The sequence below is a fragment of the Symsagittifera roscoffensis genome, chromosome 3 (genome assembly GCF_963678635.1).
Source record: "Symsagittifera roscoffensis chromosome 3, txSymRosc1.1, whole genome shotgun sequence".
NCBI lineage: Eukaryota > Metazoa > Xenacoelomorpha > Acoela > Convolutidae > Symsagittifera > Symsagittifera roscoffensis.
This window is the reverse complement of record NC_087064.1, coordinates 4,165,865-4,177,737: the sequence shown is the minus strand read 5'-3', so window position 1 is coordinate 4,177,737 and position 11,873 is coordinate 4,165,865. Positions and strand designations below refer to the sequence as shown.

At 31.8% G+C, this 11,873-nt stretch overlaps 1 protein-coding gene across 2 annotated transcripts in view; it reads left to right on the top strand.

Moving 5' to 3' along the window:
- The first annotated feature begins 306 nt into the window (after nt 1–306).
- Nucleotides 307–11,873, top strand: part of LOC134842981 (uncharacterized) — a 90,597-nt gene continuing 79,030 nt past the window's right edge. For both annotated transcript variants that reach the window (XM_063859538.1, XM_063859536.1), the window contains exon 1: nt 307–607. The gene's annotated coding sequence lies outside the window, so the exon portion shown is untranslated. The remainder of the gene's footprint in view (nt 608–11,873) is intronic.

The window sequence follows — 11,873 nt, the reverse complement described above, 5'->3', positions numbered from 1 at the left end:
TTTTTGTAGGACTTAAGCTCGAGTAGTTTTGAAAACTCGTTGTTTTTTTTTCTTCAAGTTATTGCCTACTATTTTGCAAGGTGTCAATAAAGAAAAAAGAAAAAAGAAATTTCTTACACTTTAGAAAAAAAAACAATTTTTTACATAAATTCAGAAAAAAATCTCAATAAAAAAATACTACAACGCAGCTAATTTCAAGCATTTCACATTAAAATGAGTTTTCGGCTCAAAAGTTTATCTGCCTAGCGCCCGCTTTTATGAGCACTTCTGCTGTTTAGCTCAACTTTCTCCACCCCCTGTTATAACTAGTGGGTCTGGAATAAACTGAAATAAGAAGCCATCTTTCAACCGACAGTACCTATTATTTACACATCCGCGCCCGCCCCCTAAGCTGATTTTTTTTCACCGGGAGAAAATTACTCATGCTTCTGATCAACTCATACTGCATTATTCAAGCTGGGATTAAGTAACGAGAGTTACAATTTTCGTGATTACTTTTCTTCCATTTTTTTTACCAATTAATCATCCAAAGTTAGAGTTCATTGTAGATTTCTGGCGAAAATTATTCATGATGTAATTACAGCCTTGATTATCAACTCCATATCAGGTTTGCTTCCTTTTTTAATTTTGTACGTTTATAAATTTTTGCTACAGATTTTTTTGACCGAAATTAGAGAAAAAAATCAGTTCATTAACTTCAGCAATACATAATTGGTTGCACAAATATTACATGAAAAGATGTGAATCAATGGACCATTGAAAATCAAATTAACCACAATTCAGTTGCATTGCAGAAGACATATAATGTTCTGATTGCAGAAATTTTTGCAGCAATAGACTAACATGGGAAAATGTATATTTTTCTACAGAAAAAAAAAGCATTACGAGGCCAAACTGGGTATTTTGAGAATTATAAGCGGATTCCGCAACAAGAACGCTCTATTCCCGGGTTGACCTCCATAGACCGAAATGCTAATCATACAAATTTCATACAAATTGCTAAAATGGCGTCATCGAACTTTCAAAGAACGATGACTACAAAAATTTTGCCAAATAATTTAGAAATTACCCCAAATTTTTCGAATGTTTTTCTAACCACAAATTGAATGTTGTACTCAACAGCCATTTTCCAAAAAAAAACTTTTTGCATGCAAAATTTAATTTTTTGTATGCATAACGTAGTCCTGGATACACTAATGTTGGATTTTTTCCTTGTCGCGTAATGACTTATTTCAAAAAAGTTTAAAACTCCTATTTTTGACTGCCATGTTTAATTATACTTTGATCAATGTCTGGCCGTTTAAATATTCAAATTTTAACAACAGTCATCGTTAAAAATGTTTGCCAAAATTTAAAAGTTTGTTGCTTTCGTTATACAATTTGTTTAAGACAGCTTAAAGACGTTTTCTGTGCATTTTAAATGCAAGACCGTGCAAACTTTGGCAACTCCAGCTTTGACTAACCCAAGGTCTTTGTCACTTGTTTTCGGTTACCAAAACAACCCAAAAATTTCAGTAATGAAAATTGGAAAAAAAAATCAAAATTTTTGGTTTATGGAAAAATACTTGTCATAAAATAATAAAATATGGAAAAATGCTTATCGTAGAGATTTCATGCAATTTTCAGTACTCATGGAGTTGTATGGAACTGTATGGTAATAAGTTTTTTGTATATGGAAGTTGTATGATAAGAAGTTTTCGTCAACCCGGGTTCGTTCTTCCTTTTGTTCTTTTGGTTTCTTTGATCGTTCCAGAGACCTACACACACCAAACTGAGACTCAATCCTCTCTAAATGCAATTAAATTAAATTATAACAGCTGCATAAAAAGTAGGTTCGTAGTGACCTTTTGTCTATACTCTAGCGGTAAGTGAGCCTAAGAAACTAAAGATAGAAATGAAACTAAGAAACAAAAAACGCTATGATAATTTATGATTAGATGGTTTTATGAAAATTTGATAGCGACTTGATAGATTATTAAAATGAGAGTCAAAAAGTTTCATGGTAGAAATCCAATTATGTAGCAGGAGAAATTGCTAGGCAAAAAACTTTCTACCAATTTTATAAATAGAAGAGTTCAAAGGGAAGTGTAAAGAAGACACATGAATAGCATTTTTCAACCCGTTTAGTACCGAAGATGAAAAAAGGAAAACTCTTGGACTTAAAAGCTCCTAAAAAGGAATTCTTTGGCTTGTTTTTGTTCTATCAATTTGAAAAAATATGGCGAAACTTTGTATTGTGGTGTGTCGTACGTTTTTTTCTTCTTTTTTTTTCACGAACAATCATTTCCACAGGTAATCATCAGAATGAGTCAAATTATACACGATAATAAATTATTTTCAGTCGTGATTTGAACGATAATGAAAAATTCTGATCATTTTTTCTCAGTGTCGAGAAAAACCGCATTGATATTTTTGATTTTTGGTCTATTTTCTAGCTAACATTGTTTGTCAAAATAAATTTTGTAGGCTTTCAAATGTTTTTTAAACTGTTAAATTTTAATTTTTCTCAAGTAAATTTAGTTTTTTTTAAATTTTTAAAACCATTTTGAGAATCGAAAACTTCACAAATTATAAAAAAAAAATTGAAAAAGTAAGAACGTTTCTTAATTTCTTCACGAGCGCACAGAACAAACGACGCTTATTTTGTCGCCTATCGTTGTTTATATTTGTCTGCGGTGCAGAACATTTGTAAGCATTGGTTCAATTGTGTAAGAATTTCCTAGAGACTACATGTGACTTGCCAACAAAAAAAAACTTCATCATATTTCTAACACTTCGCTTTTATAAAATTCGGCCTACCTCTCAAAAAAACCCAGGACTCGCCCTGCAAGCGATTTTTTTTATATATATGTGAAGACTCAACTCTACATTTTCTAACAGATTTTCAAGGCCAGTTTTGATAACTTTAGACATTGAAAAAACAATATACAGAAAACATTGAGTATTTGTGGATGAAACAATTGTTTCCCCCGTTTTTTGAAAATTTTTGATTGTTTTGATTTAAATTGAGGTGGTTTGAAGGTTGCCATACAGCAATATTCAGACCTTTTCCCCCAAAATAAATGTGGTCAAGACCAAGTGGATTGTTTCCCATGTTTTTCTTTTTGTCAAAAAAAAATTGTTAGCTGCACTTATTTAGTCTGTAAGGCAAAAAATCATCGACAGTGACGTTTGGTTAAAACTGACAGATGGCACTTTTTCATAACTTTACTTTCAGCGAATGAGCTTTTATGTGGCCATACTTATAGTTATTTTTGGATACCAATTCCAATGCAGAATCTGACGTTTGTTTGAAGATGAAATTTTTCTGTCTACTTTTTGAGTGTTCTGTTGCAAATATTTTCGAATTTTTATGGTGAAGATTGAAAATCATCAGCTTTCAACAATTTTTTTGTTCAATGTCAAAAAGTAATATGAAATACTAAGAATTTTAGGAAGCAACATAATTTTATGAGCTGACATAACTCAATCAACTGTTTTTCTTGTTCAAAATTTTCATCAATAGTTTCCAGCTAGAAAAAAATAGAGAAATTAAAAGCCTTTCGGGTCATCTAGAATTTTGCTCTGTTACAAGCAATCTTGAGTTCATATTAGAATTTGATTTTAATTCTTTCGGCAATTTCTTTTCGATGCCTTCAAATCAAGAGGGATAAAAACTAAAATAGAAACAAATGTGGTTCAAACAAGATCAAGGCTGAAGTGTTGGTCCATTAATGTACCAGTTTCCACAGTTCAGATCCGATTTTGTGGAAAATGTTATGACGTCTCTCTTTTTGCCCCAAGCTCTCTTTTTTTTTCCAGACAAATTGCATCCTTTTGTCCGTTAAGTTAATTATTCATTGCGTTCCCCACGCTAGGTGAATCCTGGGACTATTTTTACGCAATAGATTGTGCAAAAAATTCACAGCCTTAAGTAGATTTTGATCAAGCCATTGAGTGCACATCTTTTTTGCCCCAGTGAACAAAAAATGGTTTGACCTAAATGTAATTTCGGGCTTCCAAGTGTCCATTTATATCACAAGCGATGAATTGGTCCTTAGTTAATAATCTTCCTATATTCAATACCCCTGAGGCTTATTTCATTGTACGTTGATGCCAATTGCCAATACTCTGTTTTGGATTTCAAGAACTGAACTTTTAGATATCCTTAGAAAATATATAATTTTGAAGGCCTGAAGAAATTTCTTTTTGACGCTAAAACTGTCTTCGAAAATAGTTCAAAAGTTTGGAAGCAAACAAAACTGGCGACACTTCATATTTGTCATCCAGAAAAGTGGAACCTGATCTAAACTACATTTTATGATTGGATAATTTAGATATTTTACCAATGTAAAGTATTTAATATTAACCAATCATGATCCATCTAACTAACAACCCACTTATTTGTAAGTGCTGAAGTTACTTGTAATTTCAGCACCAGAGAGATTTGAATTTAACTTAGAAATTAGTTGGACTCTCCCGAGCACTTCAGCAGCCGCAATAAACCAGTATACCCTAGATCTATTGAGCCTAGCAGAGACTAGTTAAACAACCTGAGACTAGATAGTATAAGAGTAAGATTAGGATCGGTATTAGACTAAGAAGTTGCACGAATCTATCCGGCCGAAAATAAGATAGCGTGACGAGCAGACGGTGTACCCTATCCGAAATTACTCTATGAGTTAACCAACTCGGTCCTAACTCATCTGGTGCGACCATAAGTCTCGAACAAGACCTTAATAGCTTAGAATTAACCAAAATAGATTAGACATTAAACAAAAACATTTACAAAATGTTATACGACAATAATTTAATCGAAATGTCTCTACGACTCAATAGATCAGAGCCAATATTCCGAACCATAACAGAACTACCCGGAATTGGAAGAAGACCTCGAACCAGAGACGACATACGACAAAGTAGAAACTTGCCATATAGCTATATGATAGTTAGGCAAAAACCAGAACAAACTTTTATATTTAGAATACTACTGGCAATGAATTTAGATTTTCATTTGCAAACATAAAACCTTGAAGTTAATCTTCAAAATCATTTCAGGCGCTAAACAAAATTATTAATATACAATAACGATTGATAAAAAGATCTAAGATCGTTTTCCTAAAACTCTGCAGTAATATACAAAACATGTTTGAAAAATATTTATTGAAAAATAAAAAATAAAAATTAGTAGCATGACAATAAATGGTTAGTAATCATAAATCATCCTGTTGTTCCAGCTCCATCATCTAAAACATAACAGCAATCATAAACCCACTAATATCATCAAAACACTAAATCTTTCCTTTACACACATTTAAAATTTTATTAAAACTTAAATTCACTTAATTTTAAAACCAGATCATCAAGGCTTATCCTTGGATCTTAAATCATTTTCTACTTAATTAAATTTCAAATTTGATCATCAAGGCTTATCCTTGGATCAAACAGAACAACTTTGTTCTCCCCCACCCACTTAATTAGTGTCTAACGACCTCAAACGTCGATTCACTACCCAACCCTTTCTAAAGACCTAAGACTAATAGAAATTTTTAAACAAAACTAATCATTCAAATTAGGATAAACAGTGAAGAACTTCGGTTATTCATCCTTCACTTGACCCCCCCCCCCCCTCTTACCAGACCCAGGATAAATCTTAGACTTAGTAAGTTTAAAATAGTATCTAACGAACTACTCGCGTTCTAATTATACCTGAACCTTGTGGATCGATTTACTATTCTCCAACCTTTGAACACAATCACTACCCCTAAGTAAGATTAAGTAAGTTAACACCTTAACTTATACTAGCCACGAGAAAGTAAAAAATCATTCTTCGGAATCGATATACTTTTCTCTCCAACCCTGAACAAACAGACCCAGGTTAAGCTAACCAAAAAATCGTAAGAACTAACAGTTTAAGAAAATAGAAACCATTTAACAACCTTTTGCATCCGTCATCCTAAACCTTATGTCATTTAAAAACCTAGGAAATAAACAAACAATCGTTTTACACAATTGTGAAATAGATAACAAAAAATACGACCTTGTAATCACACCTCATACACAAACAGTTGGATACATTCGAACAAAACGACAAACACTAAAAAGAAAAATAATAACGAAACAAAGACAAATAACACGAAAAAGATTTTCAAAAAATCGAAACGCATTTTCAGATTCAGAAACCAACAGTTTAGACGAACTTTACAAACTAAAAGAATCAATAGATAAAAATTGCCCACTTCACGATCAATTATATTTTTCTGACTCAGAAACAACTTCAAATTCATCAAAAAGAGGAAAAAGAAGAATAAAAAAGCAGTATAAACACAAACCAGTACATTTATACAATTGGAATCAACCAATTCGACACATTAATAATTACATATTAACAGTCATCGAACGAAAAAATGAGCTCAACGCACACCCCAGGTGAAGAAAGTCCAGATGATGATGAAATCTTTCCTTTTATAGTAGATGCAACCACCGATAGAGGACAGCATATATTTTGCAAAAATTTACTATTAAATTTATTTGAACCCGGAATTAGTCCATGTAAAACAGAGTTCCCAGATGTAGAAATCAAAAGACAAATCATAGACCACTACTTAAAAGATATATGCAACATAACACAACAGTATGGAATCTACTCCATAGAATTCACCTCACCAAACCATAATAATAGAAAATATACAATTCAAACAGACGACCTTGATTTAGAATTTTCAAAAGTTTTTTCAGAATATATAAAAAGCATCCAATATCATAACTCACAAAGAGCAAACTCCATATTCACCAATGAAGTTTTCGCAATAATATATAGTTATATTTCGATATTAGAAAACGAAATCCCAATAACAAATGTCTCACCGACAGAAACATCTAAACATTTGAAAGTACGACATGAAATCACACTACTCTCTAGTTATTTAAACATCATTAAAGAAAATTTCACGAAAGACGACGTTTCACAACATACAAAACACGATCTACAAAAAATTTTGGCATGGTTCATAATAGATTATTTCACACACAATATTGATTTAATTGCACAAGCAAGAAAAAATTTTAGACCCCAAAACTCGAACGATGATACCGCTATCACAGAACAATCAGATTATGTTTGGGACCCCGAATGGTCTCATCCCGCATTTATAAGCTTCCCACAATCAATCTCAAGTCAAGCAATAAGTACGATATCTTACATAAGAGATTATGTAAAAGTAATACCATTAACCATTGATGCAACACCATTAAACTATAATACATTTTTGCCCGATACACAAAATAATAGTTTAAACTCTACAGTTATACACAATGAAAACCTCAATGGAACTAGGAATCTTACTCAACAAGATATCCAGACACCATCACACTTCATAAATGAAGAAATTGTACACACAACAACTACACAACAAAGTATTTCACCAATACGCCCAAATTTAATAACACCAAGAAATACAAATCCTTCACAAACACAGGTAACCTTACAATCAACCGTTAAACCTTCGGTTGCCCCTAAATATTCACATATGGATTACCAAACATACAGACCCATGACAATACCATCAAAAACACGCAAAACATTCACTAGAAACAACTTTACAGACCATAATTATAATTATACACATCCATCAAAAACATATAATCAACCACAAAGAAATTTTAACCAATATACAAGATCTCGAAATTGGGATAACCCAATGACCCAACCTAATTCAACAAATTTCCAAACAAATCCTCCACAGGATCATAGTGAAAATTACCCATTTTTTCAACAAAGTAAAAATAAAAAACAGACATCTTATCAAATGGATTATTTATCCTCAGATGATGATTTCTTACAACCAGATATATTTGCACCAAATACTCAAGAATATCGTAGACAAGAAATACAGAAAACACGTACAAATCATAGAAATTTTTCTCCACAACCAATAGATGCACAACATCAACAACCAATTCAACAACAAAATTTAATTAATACACAATCTTTTCAACCAATTCAACAACAAAATCCAATGACTGCACACTCGTATCAACCATCACAAATGCAAAATGAAATACCACTCCCATATTATCTCCAACAACATGAAATAACAAGAAACCAACTTTCAAATTTTTCTCAAATGCCAAATGCAGCAGAATCATTACAAATGACAATGAATCCATACCTTATGGGTGGATCATCAATAACATCAAACAAACCTTTAATGGTTTTCACAGGAACAGACCCTGAATACTCTGTAGAAGATTATTTAAATGCAGTAACAGCAAACCTGATTTTAAATATTGGACCTGAACCAATTAATACGCCACTACATCAAAATTGGATACATCGACGCACAGCGTTAATACAAACAACCTTAGATGGCGCAGCCCAAAAATGGTTTTCAGTACTACCTCTAGAAATAAAATCAAACTGGAAAAGGTTTACACAGGAATTTTCAAAAATGTTTGACTCCGAAAGAAACAAACAACAACAAAGAGTTTTATGTAATGAAATTCGCAGATTACCAAACGAAACCATCAAGCAAATAGCAGTACGAATCGAAACACTAGTTCGAAAAGCATATTCATTAAATACACACGACTATAAAAACACAAAGATGACAGAAATCTTAATGATGACCTTAACACCACAATTAAGGAAAATAGCAATAAAAAAGAGAGCATCCCATCCTTCTTCAATTCGAGAACCCGATTTAGATTTTCGAAAACTAGTAGACAAATTAGAACAAGCAGAAATCACGATGAAACTAGAAGAAACGGAAAATCTGAAATTACAATACGTTAACAGAATTGAAACGACTCCCACTAATATTAATAATATACAGGAATCAGAGACAGACCTCGTTGAAAAAATCACTGAAATACTCAATATTTACGAAAAGAACCCAAACTTTAAAGGCAAACCATCTTTCAAAAAATGGTGTAATTATTGCCGACGATACGGACATAGTATTTCCGAATGTAGACAAAAACAGCAAGACAATCAAAATAAACCTCAAAAATATAAAGAACCAAATAAATCATTCTATCAATACATGAAAAAAGATCAAAATCTACCGAACAAAACAGTCTACAGCAACAACAGTTCAGGAAAACCACTCCCGAACAATACAAATTATACAAGAAATCAATCACCATATAACTCAAGTTATAGAGGAAGATCACCAGAACGAAGAAACACGAATAATTCATCACAAAATCACTACAATAGACCAAATAGTCGAAATAACTACTCCAGATCAAATTCAAATACACAACGATTTGTTTCTAGATCTAATTCCCAATCAAGAAATAACTACTATCCAAACAACCAATCACGAAATTCATCATACAATAGGAATAGAAACTACTCCTATAATCGAAATAGAAGTTATTCAAACAACCGAAACCAGAATTACCCGAACAATCAATCAAGGAATAACTCATATAATAGATCGAACTATAACAGACCAAACAATAATTACCAAAACAGATCGCGAAATAATTCACAAAATCGACACTCAAGTTATAATAATCGTTATAGAAATTATTCCCAATCACCACACCGGAATAATAATAACTATAATAATTCTAATAACCGCCACAGAAGTAGTACACCTAAACATCAAAGACAAATCAATCAAGTACAATCTAACCCAGAAACAACATCAGACCCTCCAGGTATTGATGACACAGTAACTGATACGTTACAACTCAATCAAATAAACTGTACATCATCAGATTCAGAAAGTGATACTGAAAACACTCTTTCTATCAATATGATAAAAGTCGAAAATGACTATGAATCTGTCATATATGAACAACCCTTTTCATCACACATATATGAAAATCAATCAGAATTTCTTCAAAATTATTACACTACACCCATAAATTCCACACCAACGACACAAGAAACAAATGAGATTAACACTACAAATCAAACCAATAAAAATACCAAAACAAAATGCTTGAATACAAACCACATTTATCAAAATATACAAAAAGAACAACCCAAAGAAAAAATTTGGACAATACCATTTCTCTTAGAAAGCCCAAGAAATAAAGAATTTCAACCACCAGACCTTGAAATAGATTTTTTAATTGATTCAGGAGCAGAATCAAACATAATAAACATCCCCACATGGAATGAAATAAAAACTTTACACCCAAAGCTAACACCTCTTGAAACCTCCAGTAAGTTAGCAACAGCACAAGGATCAACATTGATAAACTACGGAAAAATCCAATTATTTCTCCTCCCCACCAGAACAATGGAGCAAAGCAAAATTTTAAATAAGCCATTTAAACAAATATTCCATATCACTGATATTAAATATAATATCATTGGAATACCATTTATTTCGAAGTATATACCAACAATTAACATCCTAAATAGTAAAATATTAATCAAAGATAAATATACAAAAACAAAAGAAACATCCTTAACATTTTTTCAAAGATTAAATAAACAACCACCATTCTTTTCAAAATTCTACCCGATATTTAACCAACAAAGAAAACACCTAAAACCACTATCAGGAAATATCTATAATTTTTCAATCAAACAAGTTCACCAATATGATAAAGAACAAAACAAACAAAAATTTTATATGTCAGAATTTGAATTCAAACCTATTCACAAATTTTTCAAAATCACAATCTCATCCATAAAATATTTGAAAAATTCGAATTCCGATATCATTTCCTTACATGTCTATAACAACACACCTTACCAAGTAACATTACCTTTAGGACTTTTAGGATATTGTGAAACCAACGCTACAATATCACCAATACACGAAAAAGCTTATCGCGTAAATAATATACTCCAATTACTAGATATTTGCCAATCTACAATTCTTAATGAAGAATTATCTATAAATAATATAATAAGTAACGAAAACAGAAATACGGATTATTTCACAAAAACTCCATATTTCAAACCTACATTCAACATAAGTAACTACACAGAGGACCAACAGAAATTTTTAACAATGTTTAATTTCCAACATTCACAAATAACACAAGACGAATTCGAAAAGTTAGCCAAACAGCTAATTGAATATTCATCAGTCTATGCAACATCAAAATTCGATGTTGGAAAAATCAGTTCATCACTACATCTCCCGTTAAAACCAGACGCAGTTTTCAAGAAACAGAGAGCAAGTAAAGTACCGATTCACTTACATGATAAAGTGAACAGATTACTCGACATTTTAGAACAATACAACATTATATCACCAGTAAACAAAGAAGAACAACCAAAAGGCAACACATTTATCAACCCCGTTATCATTCTAGCTAAAGGAGAATCATTAAAAATCGTTCTCGATGCTAGATACCTCAATTCACTTATAGATGAATCAAAATGTAATTGGCCCATTGAACCAATACAAGTTATTTTAACAAAAATAAACGGCAAATACTTTACAACCGCCGATATGAATAGTGCATACAATCAAATGCCACTAGATGAACAATCACGACGTTTAACACAATTTGTTATCGGAAACCAACAATATGAATTCAACCGCTTATTCTATGGAATATCCATAGGACCAGCAGCATTTTCAGCTTTTATGAGCAAAATTTTTAGACCACTAATACTCAAGAAAAACGCAATCACCTATCTAGACGATGTTTTTATGCAATCACAAACAAAAGACGAGATGTTCAATGTTTTAGAAAAATATCACCAAATACTTCAGAACGAAAATCTGAAGGCCGCCCCCGATAAATCACACTTCTTTTTGACAAGAGTTAAATTCTTAGGACATAATATAGAAAGAAAAACAATCACTCCATTGAAATCACGCATTGACGCTATTCAAAAACTTCAACCACCAACAAATAAAAAGAAAATCCAAGAATTTCTTGGAATGTTAAACTTTTTAAGTAAATATGTT